The sequence below is a fragment of the Carassius carassius genome, chromosome 14, assembly GCF_963082965.1.
Source record: "Carassius carassius chromosome 14, fCarCar2.1, whole genome shotgun sequence".
Classification (NCBI taxonomy): domain Eukaryota; kingdom Metazoa; phylum Chordata; class Actinopteri; order Cypriniformes; family Cyprinidae; genus Carassius; species Carassius carassius.
In genome coordinates, this window is record NC_081768.1 from 17,232,581 (window position 1) to 17,244,393 (window position 11,813).

The 11,813-nt window shown below is 38.0% G+C and overlaps 1 long non-coding RNA gene across 1 annotated transcript in view; it reads left to right on the top strand.

Moving 5' to 3' along the window:
• LOC132157207 (uncharacterized) overlaps window positions 1–11,813 on the top strand; it is a 212,484-nt gene that overhangs the window by 181,456 nt on the left and 19,215 nt on the right. The window lies entirely within an intron of this gene.

The window sequence follows — 11,813 nt, forward strand, 5'->3', positions numbered from 1 at the left end:
ACACAATTATTATTGTTGTAAATGTATTGGCACTATCAGATGACAACAACATTTGAACTGAATTAATCTAGACAATGACACTAACTTTGCAATACTGACAATGTATGTTGTTGAACTGAATCAACACTGAAGAGAATTAAGCTGAATTATGACCTTATTGCATTCTGAAGTGCTGCTTTACGAAAAATGTATTTGTTTCATAATTGGTCATAACACTTTAGTACAGGCATCAACTCCCACCAGCTGCTTACCAGCATGCCTATTATTAACATACTGGCTGTTACTTATAAGGCACATATTCTGTATGACCATATTCTATACCCCTAATATCCAGTACCTGAACTAAACAACTACATAATTACTATTAATAAGCAAATTAGGAGTTTAATGAGGCAAAAGTAATTATTAATGGTTTGATAATAGTGAGACTTGGGCCTTAAATTATAGTGTGACCATTGATCATTTTACATTTACACTGTTATTTTCCTGTTTAGTAATATATAGCAGCTTCTTTTAAGAATCTGTGTTGCACAAATTATATAAATAAATGTTTAAAAAAAAAAAAAACTTATGCATTCCCACAGATTAAATAAACTTTTGCAAGTATAGAATCATTAATAAACAGAAAATAATTTTTGAGCATTTCTTTTTCATGAAATCTAAACTGACAACTCTTATGGAATATTCCAGTGTTTATTCTTAATTATTTTGTTTTCAAAATTAAGTCACCCTTTTTCCCCCTTTCTTTTAAGAAGCCATTTTACTTATAAGTAAAATGTATATGTATATATATATATATATATATGTATGTATGTATATGGTGGGAAGTAAATGTATATATCAGGTGGGAAGTATCATCATGTTCTGAGCTAAATATTTAGGAATAATGAATCCTACGTAAATCATCCACTGATGTTACAGTTTTTTTTTCTTTTTTTTCAGTTCCTAATTTTTGGCTTTGATGACATTTCGCGTTTCCATTTTAGCCAGTGTTGTCTTTTCTCGTAATCCTCCTGGCTTGATGATTCATAACCACGTATGTGTAGAAATCAATGAGGTTTACAGTCAAAGTTGCTGTTTCAAAAATGAACATTGCAACACATAGGTAGCCGTAACAGTAAGGAAAGCGGGAAGAGAGAGCTGTGCCACAATCCTCAGTCTAACCACATCTAATGAGATGATGACATCTTTCATGTACACAACATGATCACATTAACTGTTTCTATTTGAATGGCTTAATACTTCCCATCAGCATTTTTCCATATGGAGCTCGAGGGCGTGTTTGCTTGTGACAGTTTGAGTAAGAGAGTGAGAAACGCAGACAGCTCATTGGTGTGTATTTGCCTGTTCACTGGGGTGTGGTCTGATGCACTTGACAGCTGTGTGTTACCATGGCAACCATGTGTGTTTGCGCACCCACATGCCTCAGTGTAGGGGCCTCACTAAAGGTGTGTTTTACTGCTGTTGCTCCGCTGGGAGCCCATCAGCTGTTGTGCAGCTGCCGCTTGCATTAACAGGCCCAAAGCCCTGCACATTTATCCATCTTCTCTCTATGATACATCACACTTCTAATTCCAAAGCCTAATCAAAGACATCCACACGTCGCAGGGCTCGTCAGGCCAGCAAATGCTACAGAGATCCTCTGGTTTCATATTCCTGTAATGAGTAACTGGAGACGAAGGGGAAATCTGCTGCTCTGGCTGCCCTCTTTGTTACCCGAGTTATCTCCAAATGATTAACACTGGAGCCTGGGAATTCAGCCTCCAAACAGACGCACAGTGTTTCCTGTAAGTCACACTGCCATAAGCCTAGTTTAGTGTTATATTTAACCAGGATTTTTTAATCCTTGGTATTAACAAAACACACAGATAGAAATGTCAGTTACTTAAAGGAACATTGTGAGTCTAAAATGTAATGAAATTAAGATTCTGTAATTTACTCACCCTCATGTTGTTCTAAACATGTATGGTGTTTCTTTTGTGGAGCATGAAAGGACCATTTTGGTCTGCTCCTGTCCATTCAAAGACAGCATTGTGACCAGGAGCTGTCAGTAAATTTGCCCAGTAGCGCACAACACAATGAAATCTCCACAACACAGCAGAATTAACATAACACAGCAGAAACAAGGCGCAAAACAACAAAATTAGCACAATGCAGTGGAAACAAGCCACAACACAAGGGAAATAAGACACAACACAACAAAATTAGCACAACACAATGGAAACAAATTGCAACACAATGGAAACAAACTACAACACAACGAAGTCAGCACAATGCAACAGAAACAAGCCACAACACAATGAAATTAGCACAACACAATGGAAACAAGCCACAACCCAACAAAGTTAACACAACACAATGAAAAACAAGGCAAAACACAATGAAATTAGCACAACACAATGGAAACAAGCCACAACACAACAGAAACAAGTTGCCACACTACAAAATTAGCACAAAGCAATAGAAACAAGCCACAACACAACAAAATTAGCACAACACAACAGAAACAAGCCACAACACAACAAAGTTAACACAGCACAATGGAAACAAGGCAAAACACAATAAAATTAGCACAACACAACAAACAATCCACAAGACAAGTAAATTAGAACATCAAAATGGAAACAAGCTAAAACACAGCAAAATTAGCACAACACAATGAAATCAGTCCTATGCCTTGTTGTAGTACGACCACACAAGAGGGAGGTATTTATTAAAGCTGTTGATAAAAAAAAATTAATTGTTGATATATCACAGCTGTGATTGTTGTCCCCTTGTTTTTTTTTTGCCTCATCGAGTGTTGTGGACCCTGTTTCTTCTCACAAGAGTTGAGGAATCATTGAGGAAGAAGTTGACCAGATTCTCCAAGACAACAACATTGAGCCCTCCTTTTCGCCTTGGTTTTCACCTGTGGTCTTGGTCCCCAAACCTGATGGCTCGTACAGGTTCTGTGTGGATTACAGAAAGTTAAACAGCAACACTGTACCTGACGCATACCCAATGCCTTTGATTCGTGACATCCTAGAATCCCTAGAAGGTGCCTCCTGGTTCAGTGCATTGGATCTGCGGTCCAGATTATGGCAAATGGAGATGGACGAGGCGAGTAAAGAGAAGACCACTTTTATTATCACCAAGGGGCTTTTTTAATTCAAGTCTATGCCATATGGACTCAGATACTCACTTGATGGAGAGAGTTCTGGCTGACTTGAGGGAGAAGATGGGTTTTTGTCTACATCAATAATACAGGTGCATCTCAATAAATTAGAATGTTGTGGAAAAGTTCATTTATTTCTGTAATTCAACTCAAATTGTTAAACTTGTGTATTAAATAAATTTAATTTAATTAAGTCTTTGATTCTTTTAATTGTGATGATTTTGGCTCACATTTAACAAAAACCCACCAATTCACTATCTCAACACATGCCAATCAACTCAAAACACCTGCAAAGGTTTCCTGAGCCTTCAAAATGGTCTCTCGGTTTGGTTCACTAGGCTACACAATCATGGGGAAGACTACTGATCTGATAGTCCAGAAGACAATCATTGATACCCTTCACAAGGAGGGTGAGCCACAAACATTCATTGCAAAGAAGCTGGCTGTTCACAGAGTGCTGTATCCAAGCATGTTAACAGAAAGTTGAGTGGAAGGAAAAAGTGTGGAAGAAAAAGAGAACCACAGCCTTATGAGGATTGTTAAGCAAATCGATTCAAGAATTTGAGTAAACTTCACAAGGAATAGACTGAGGCTGGGGTCAAGGCATCAATAGCCACCACACACAGACATGTCAAGGAATTTGGCTACAGTTGTTGTATTCCTCTTGTTAAGCCACTCTTGAACCACAGATAATGTCAGAGGCGTCTTACCTGGGCTAAGGAGAAGATTAACTGGACTGTTGCCCAGTGGTCCAAAGTCCTCTTTTCAGATGAGAGCAAATTTTGTATTTCATTTGGAAACCAAGGTCCTAGAGTCTGGAGGAAGGGTGGAGAAGCTCATAGCCCAAGTTGCTTGAAGTCCAGTGTTAAGTTTACACAGTCTGTGATCATTTACTTACCCAGGGGCCAATTTGACCCTGAATATAAAGAAAGGCAACTTCTTCAAAAGACAGGTCAAGTTCCCCTATCATATAGCCTCTGAGAGGGGTGTGGAGATTGACCGAGAGAAGACCAGGGCTGTTGCAGAGTTCCCCCTACAGCAGGACTTTAAAGCTTTGCAAAGATTTCTGGGCTTAGCAGGGTGGTATCATAAGTTCATACCCCACTTTGCTGACATCGCTGCTCCACTGAAACACTTTAAAAAGAAAGGAGTTAAGTGGGAGTGGACTCCAGAGTGTCAAGATAGCATGGATTCACTTAAACAAGCATTACGAAACTAACCTGTACTCATCCAACCAGACATCAACAGAACCTTCCAAGTTTACACAGAAAAGTGGAGGCATTACCTGGAGGGGAGGTCGTTTGATGTCTTTATGGATCATGCTGCACTTACCTGGGCCTTCAGCTGCCCCAACACATCTTCACGCGTCACTCGCTGGACTCTCCGACTGGGCTGCCTCAACATAGGTCCAGATGTGTTATGGGCTTACATTTTACTAATGTTGCCCCTTGCCTCTCAATCTCTTCTTATCACTCAACAACCTTACCAGATTGCTAAAGCTAAAGGTTCAGACAATATCATTGCTCACCTGCAGTCTGGCATCCAGCTTCGCTCAGTCAAAGTACATCCCATCACCTTTGAAGACCACCAAGGGGTGTGGTACCCCAAAGTTCCTTTGAAAAATAAGGGAGAAAACTATCAGCTGGTAGTACCACAGGCTCTAATAACTGATTTCCTGCATTACTACCGTGACAATACTCTAGGAGGCCATTTTGGGCAGTTAGAAATCCTGCTGAAAATCTTGGAGGTGGCATGGTGGCTGTCCATCAGGAAGAACGTTTGGGAGTAGGTATAAGGCTGTGAGGTATGCCAGAAATCAGGTATCAATCTAATGGGTCCATTCCCCACCAGTAAAAAAAAAACTGAACACCTACCTCCTTGTCATTGTTGATTATTACATGAAGTGGTTGGAGATGTTTTCACTTAGGGATGCCAAAACCCAGAAAATAGTGAAAAAGCTATCACCCACAAGCAAACTTAACTGAAACAATCAACCAGATGGTAAAAACATTGATTACTGCCTATATTGGACAATGACATCAAACCTGGGACCAGTGGCTGAAAACAGGATGAGGAAGAGCCAAGCCAAACAAGCTAGGTATTATAATTACCATAGAAAAGTTTCAACCGGGTGACCTAGTTTGGTTAAAAACCCATCCTCTTTCCAGTGCCAAATCCAAATTCTCCACCAAGCTAGTGCCCAAGTGGGAGGGTCCAGCTGAAATAAAAAGTTAAACAGGCCCAATATATTACACTGTGTGCTGCGGCAACCACCTAAAACAGATGTGATTAATGTGGTTCATTTTTTGAAGTGTTATTATGGACACTTACCTCCAACACCTTTGGTTGTGGGGTGGGTGGGGATCTATGTAGCCCGGCCACACAAGAGGGAGATATTCATAAAGGTGTTGATAAAATGCTAATTTCATCGTTGATATATCACAGCTATGATTGTTGTCCCTTTGTTTTAGTTTTTTTGCCCTGTTGAATGTTGTGGACCCTGTTTCTTCTCAGGAGAGTACATCACGATGTACCAGGGAATACACTTCCAATAAAAAAAGCTGGTGTTCTGTTGATTTGTGCTACTCTGTCAGATTTTGCTACCTATTAAAACAGAGGGTAGTACAATTCGACAACAAAAAATGCTACCTGTAAAATGATGGTTTATTAATGTATACAGCTACCACATCCCTAAACCTGACGCTAAAAAAGCATCTGCAAAATGACTAAATGTAAACCTACATTACAGTAATGCAAACACAGTAATTATGTGTTATATTTGTAGTTGTTGCTAGAAGGGATATACAACTACAGGAAACCAACAATAAATAATTTTCTAAAGTTTAAGACTTTGTTTTTAAGTCTACACCTACACCAACCCTAAACCTACCCTTACAGTAATGCAGATACATTAAATATTGTTGTTGGAAAAATGCATGCACTGTAAACCCTGACAATCTGGCGGGTAGGATAAAATCTCAGGACACTGGTTTAACAGCGTTTAGAGGCAATGCTCAATGTGCTCATTTTGGAATATAATCAATGATCAATCATCTCATACACTGCTGTTTTTTTGCTGTGACACTAGGGACTATTTTTCTTGGATTTCATCACAGGACAGCGCTGTTCCTCTACATGCTCCCAGACCCAATATACTTCCCTGTTAAGGCCGAACCAAAAACAAACATGCGCAGACACATAACATTGGACTTTAAAGGACAGTACAAATGTATACACCCATTCATTTATTGTATATATTGTATATCATTTTTCGTGTCTTTTAATTTAATACACTTTGGGTTGGCATTCAATCTTGATACCTGTGGCCTTTATTGTCTTCACTCATTCAAACAAGCTTTTTAAAGTGGTAAAATGACTTTGTGTAGCCCGCCTTATTTAGGCTGAGTGTTACATTGTGTTGTAGATATTTCATTGTGTTTTGGACTACTGGGCCATCATAGTCAAGCTTCAAAAAGGACAATACAAATCACCATAAAACCAGACCCATGCGATGTATTCCATTGTCTTCTAAAGCTGTATGATAGTTTTGTATGTGGAAAAGAATAAAATTTAAGTTATTTGCTCAGAAATCTAATTCACATTTAGAAAAAAAAGGCTAAACTGACATGGTTATTATAGTAAATTTGATTTCTTTGGTGTAAAATGGTTTGCATGTTTTGAAGCCAAATGTGACACAAGTTTGAATACACTAGCTTTTAAACGTTTAGGGTCTGTATATATATATTAAAGTTATTAATACTTTTATTCAGCAAATATGCATTAAATTGATAGAAAGTAAATGTACATTCAGTAAAATCTTCCTATTCACACAATTCTTTTTCATAGTTTCCATAGTAAAAAAAAAAAAACAAGCGCATATTAAAAACAAATGCATATTAAAATGATTTTAGAAGGATCATGTGACACTGAAGACTGGAGTAATGCTGAAAATTCAGCTTTCCTATTACAGGAATAAATTACCTTATAAATAAAATCTTTTAAAATAGAAAGCAGTTATTTTAAATATCAAAAATATTTTTGAACAGTGGTGTATGAATGATATTTGAGAGCGGCTACAAAGGAAAAGATTATCCGAGAATAATGAATTAAATTTCAATCTGTGCCTCACAGTCTGAATTACTTTTATTACTCTTTTTAGGCATTTTTGGGTCCTTTGTGGAGTTTGACAGCCTCTGGTCACTACGAACTATACGTGTATGGAAAAAAGCAGTGTGAAGATTTATCATTCAAAATGTTTCCACGGAAACAAATAGCAGCATGTGGCAGCATTTTCATGTATCCCTTTCAAGTTAATTGAGAAATGTTTTTATTTTGACACTGGTGACACTGGTTTACTCATTTCAACTTCCAATCCAAGCACAACAAACTGAAAACATCTCATTCATTTCTCCAAACCCTGTCCTGATCTGTTTTTCACAGCGACTGGTATCCATATATTATTTTCAGCATGTGTGAACAATAAAAACGTTTGTGTGATTCAGTTCCAGGCTTCAGAATTCAGTAAAACTGATTAAAATTTACACATTTTTAAATGCCTCCAAATACACTGAAATGGAAGTGCAGAATATCTCTGAAGAGGCCCCTGCAGCTCTCCTGACTATGTTGCTCCAGGGCTGGCCTCACAGGACCCAAGAGGGATTTTGGATTATCCGTCCTGGCTTTAGGGATTGGAGCTGCAATGTGCTGGATAGCAGAAATCTTAATTCTGCATGGTAAATAGATTATTGAGCATGTGAGGCACCGACAGACATTGCAATTTAGATGCTGCCTTCCCTCTTTTGTCTCATCTTTCAGTGTTTCCTTTTTCTGTAAATCTCTTGAAAACTTTATCCTTTCCCCCTCTGTCTTTCCTTCTCACTCTAAGACTGTATTGGTGTAAAAAGCAATGTGTGAATGAGAAGCAGGAAAATGCAAAGGCCCTGCATACATCAAGTATTAACATCTGTCCCAGATTTACAGCTGATGTGGTCAGCACTGAATACAGGTGTAAATGGGATCCACAATGTCTTGTAATCGAAGCACTCAAACTGCATTTGAAGGTACGCATTTGACCACACTGAATTTGTAGTCGGTCAAGTAAGCACACAATTTGGTGGTTCCAGAGCAAATTACTTTTTTAGTCAAATCTAATCCTTTCCGAATCATGTCTGTGAACATCAGTGTCAGGTAAAATACATCTTGATTTCTCTGCCTACTTTCATGGTTTTATTGCAAGCAGCCACTTCTATATACTCATGTTTATTTATTTAGAAAATAATAATACAATCACTTTTTTTTATTAATGTAATATGTAATGTCTGCTACATGTCCCATGTCCCATGACCTTCTGTAACCTGTACACCTCTGGTCCCATTCAAATTGTTTCTTGAAATTGCATTGGGTGATAAGAACTGTAACGCAAATGTCAATTAAAAAACAATGCTGTCCAATGATTTTTTGAACATGGAGGTATTCTGATCTCTTTTCCATTGCAAAAAAAGGGTCAAACGATTAGCACTAATTAGCACTTCTGGTCACATGCCTACTATTATATAAAACAATGGCTTCCAAGCTACTATCTATATACTAGGTGAAAGACATGCCAAAAGAGTAGTTTCCAAAATCACAGTATTCAAAAACAGTAGGCAAAAAGTAGATGAATGACGTACTACTTCTGGTGAGATTCTGAAGTGTGCATTAACTTTACACTTTACTATTCCAGGAACCACAAGAGAGGAGCTGTGAATGAAAAGCAAGCAACGCAACTGATGTTGGTAGGTCACATGACAACATGGCACATGTATGTGCAATTTTCATTCATAATACCATACTCATACTGTTTAAAACATATATTTATTTTAATGGTTACAGAGGTGGACAAAGTACACAAATCAAGTACTTGAGGAGATACCCATATAGAATAATACTTATACAGTAAAACTATTAAATACTCCTTTTTAATTTGACTTGGGTAAGAAATACTAAAGAATCTGATTTTTAAATGTACAAATGTATTAGTATTAAAAAGTAGTGAAAGTATTAGTAAAAGTCTAGAAAATTGAAAAGTGCTACTGATTAATAAATGTTTATTTTGCAATTTTATATAGCCTACTCAGATACTCCTGCTAAAAATACGTATATAAAAATGAACCGATTTAACAGGTTGATCGAAAAGAATCACTTCTTTGGTGTCACTGGTTTTCCTCAGTACAATAGGAAATAGATTAGAACACCTCTTTGTAAAAATAAAGATGTTGAATTTAAGGTATTACAAACAGTGTTCATTCAACTGAAAATGTCAGAATCTGGAATAGACATCGCATACGAAAACTGGACTGAATTTTCACATTTGTGTTGGTGTGAACAGGCCTTCAGGCTGCTGTGTCCACTCTCTAATCAGCAAGTTCTTAAAACTATGTTAAACAGAGCAATACAAGCCAAAAGCACAAATGTGATAAACACCAGCAAAGCTATAATTGTACACCATTCCCTGAATAACTGGGCAGGATTTAAAAACTGATGGCAAAGGAAGAGTAAGCAAATATGGCTGTTGCAAAAAAACGAGAGGCTTTGGATTACAGCTTTTCTGTTTATTATGGCCCCAAAGGGAACAGCAGCATGGAAGACCCCAAAGCCTTTGTACAAACACATCCACACCCTCAAATTCTCACACTCCAACTCTACTACAAGAAAAAAAGATGACAAATCCCCATGTTTGGGTGCTTTTTATATTCCTTTTCACTTCAGGCCTCAAATACATCCCTATGTGAGCACATGTATAGAGGAGTGGAGCTGAGCAGCCTCTGTTGTGTTTTGCAATCGATCCTTCCGGAAGGCTACAGTCCTCCCACGGGCTGCAATGAGCCAGCATGAGCAGCCAGCGTGATTAGCATCATGGGACGGCAGAGCTCAGAAAAACAAACCCATTGTGGAGCTCTTGGAGCATATGGCGTGTCCACCCACAGCAAGCTGGGGCAAAAAAAGAGGGTAGAATCCAGTCAGATATCTAATTGGTCACAAAATGTTGACTGTGCTGGCCTGAGAGCGCAGTTAAGGTGAATGTACAGGGTTTGTGGGAGGAAAAAGGCTGGAACGCTACACTATATAAATAAATGATGAGCTGTTCTTCAAGCCTGATTACTTCCCCCATCCCCTTTCTAACCCAGCCAGCCCTGTGCCCCCATCCCACCATGCTTTAATGGAAAAATGTGACTGATGCTCCCATTGACCCATGAGGAAGAGCTGGAAAGTCTGGCATAAATCATTAGACTGCTATATTTAAATGATTTGAAAGAGTCTGGCCGTTTTTATTTTTGGAAGCTACATATTTCACAGAAGTTTCACTTTGGACTTGTTCGTAATACCATTGCTATCATGTAAACAAATGATTAACTGCCTAACGAATGATTAACCTCACTTCAAATAAAACCTCCAAACCTGTTTTGATAATCAGCAACAAGGTCTAGGCAAATGATCCAAGCCAAAGACGAACACAGTCATGCTTGATTTCTGAGATTTCTTTGGATCTGCAGCAGCAGAGATCTAACAATCTGTGATGGCTGTAATCACACACAAGTACCTGATGCTTCTTTTTAACAGCCATGATCATTATTTATGCCTAATAATGGTACTTAGCAACATGTAGGTCATGTAGTTTGCCATGGACAGGTAGATGTTTTATGTGCTCACACAGAATTTCCTCATTCATGCATGAAAATATTATAAAAATCCGTGCTAAAGTCTTTTTGTTTTTTGTAAATGTCACTTTAGAAACCTTTTTGACTCCATTATAATATTCAAGGGCCCCAAGACTTTTCCAGTTGTTTGTGATTTCCTATATAAGGTTTAGGTTCTAATAAATATATCTTTACACAAAATTTCTATTTGATGACAGATTTTTCAGAGTTTGGAATAACTGGAAAAATGTGTATTTATAAAATGTACAAAAATACCCATGGACATATAACATTTTAATTTGCATGACCCTTCCAGGTTTAAAAAACAACAAACTCCTTATATCCAGGTTTTTCAAGACAGCGGTGACCCTCGTTTGTCCAAGAAAAATATACAGAATTTTAGTTGTATTCACTTATTTTAATGCTTGTTTGTCTTATTTTAAGTCATGACTAGAAGTTTGCTGAGGCCTACCGTTGAGAAGCTCTGTAGTTCTACCAGCAAAAAGAATAATTGCACAATTACAAATGAGATTGCATACACTTTTGTTTAAACCAGCATTTAATACATTTTTGAAGCACATTTATTTCGATCTCCAAATGTATGCAGTCCTTTCAGTTTTCTTGTATAAAATGTGTGAAAAAATGTACCCAACTGTCCTCTAGTCTCACTCAGTCGAATCCCTTGGAGTTCTGAGTGCACAGATAGGCTTTCTCGCATGACTACAATCACGAACAGGAAGTTTTTCCAGCATGTTCATGACAATCAGTGTTTCACGGTGACCACAGACCCCATTGGGCTTTACCGTCACCGACTAAAACAGGAAGTATGTCTACACCGTTATAAGACTGAGAGGTGTGTGTAGGCACCAATCATCCTGAACGTCCTTCACATGTGCTTGAATGCAGGAAGTAACATTATCTGACAGGAACCAGAATCCAGAAGCACTAGCTCAATACATGCTCGGTGGAAAATCTTTGAAGCT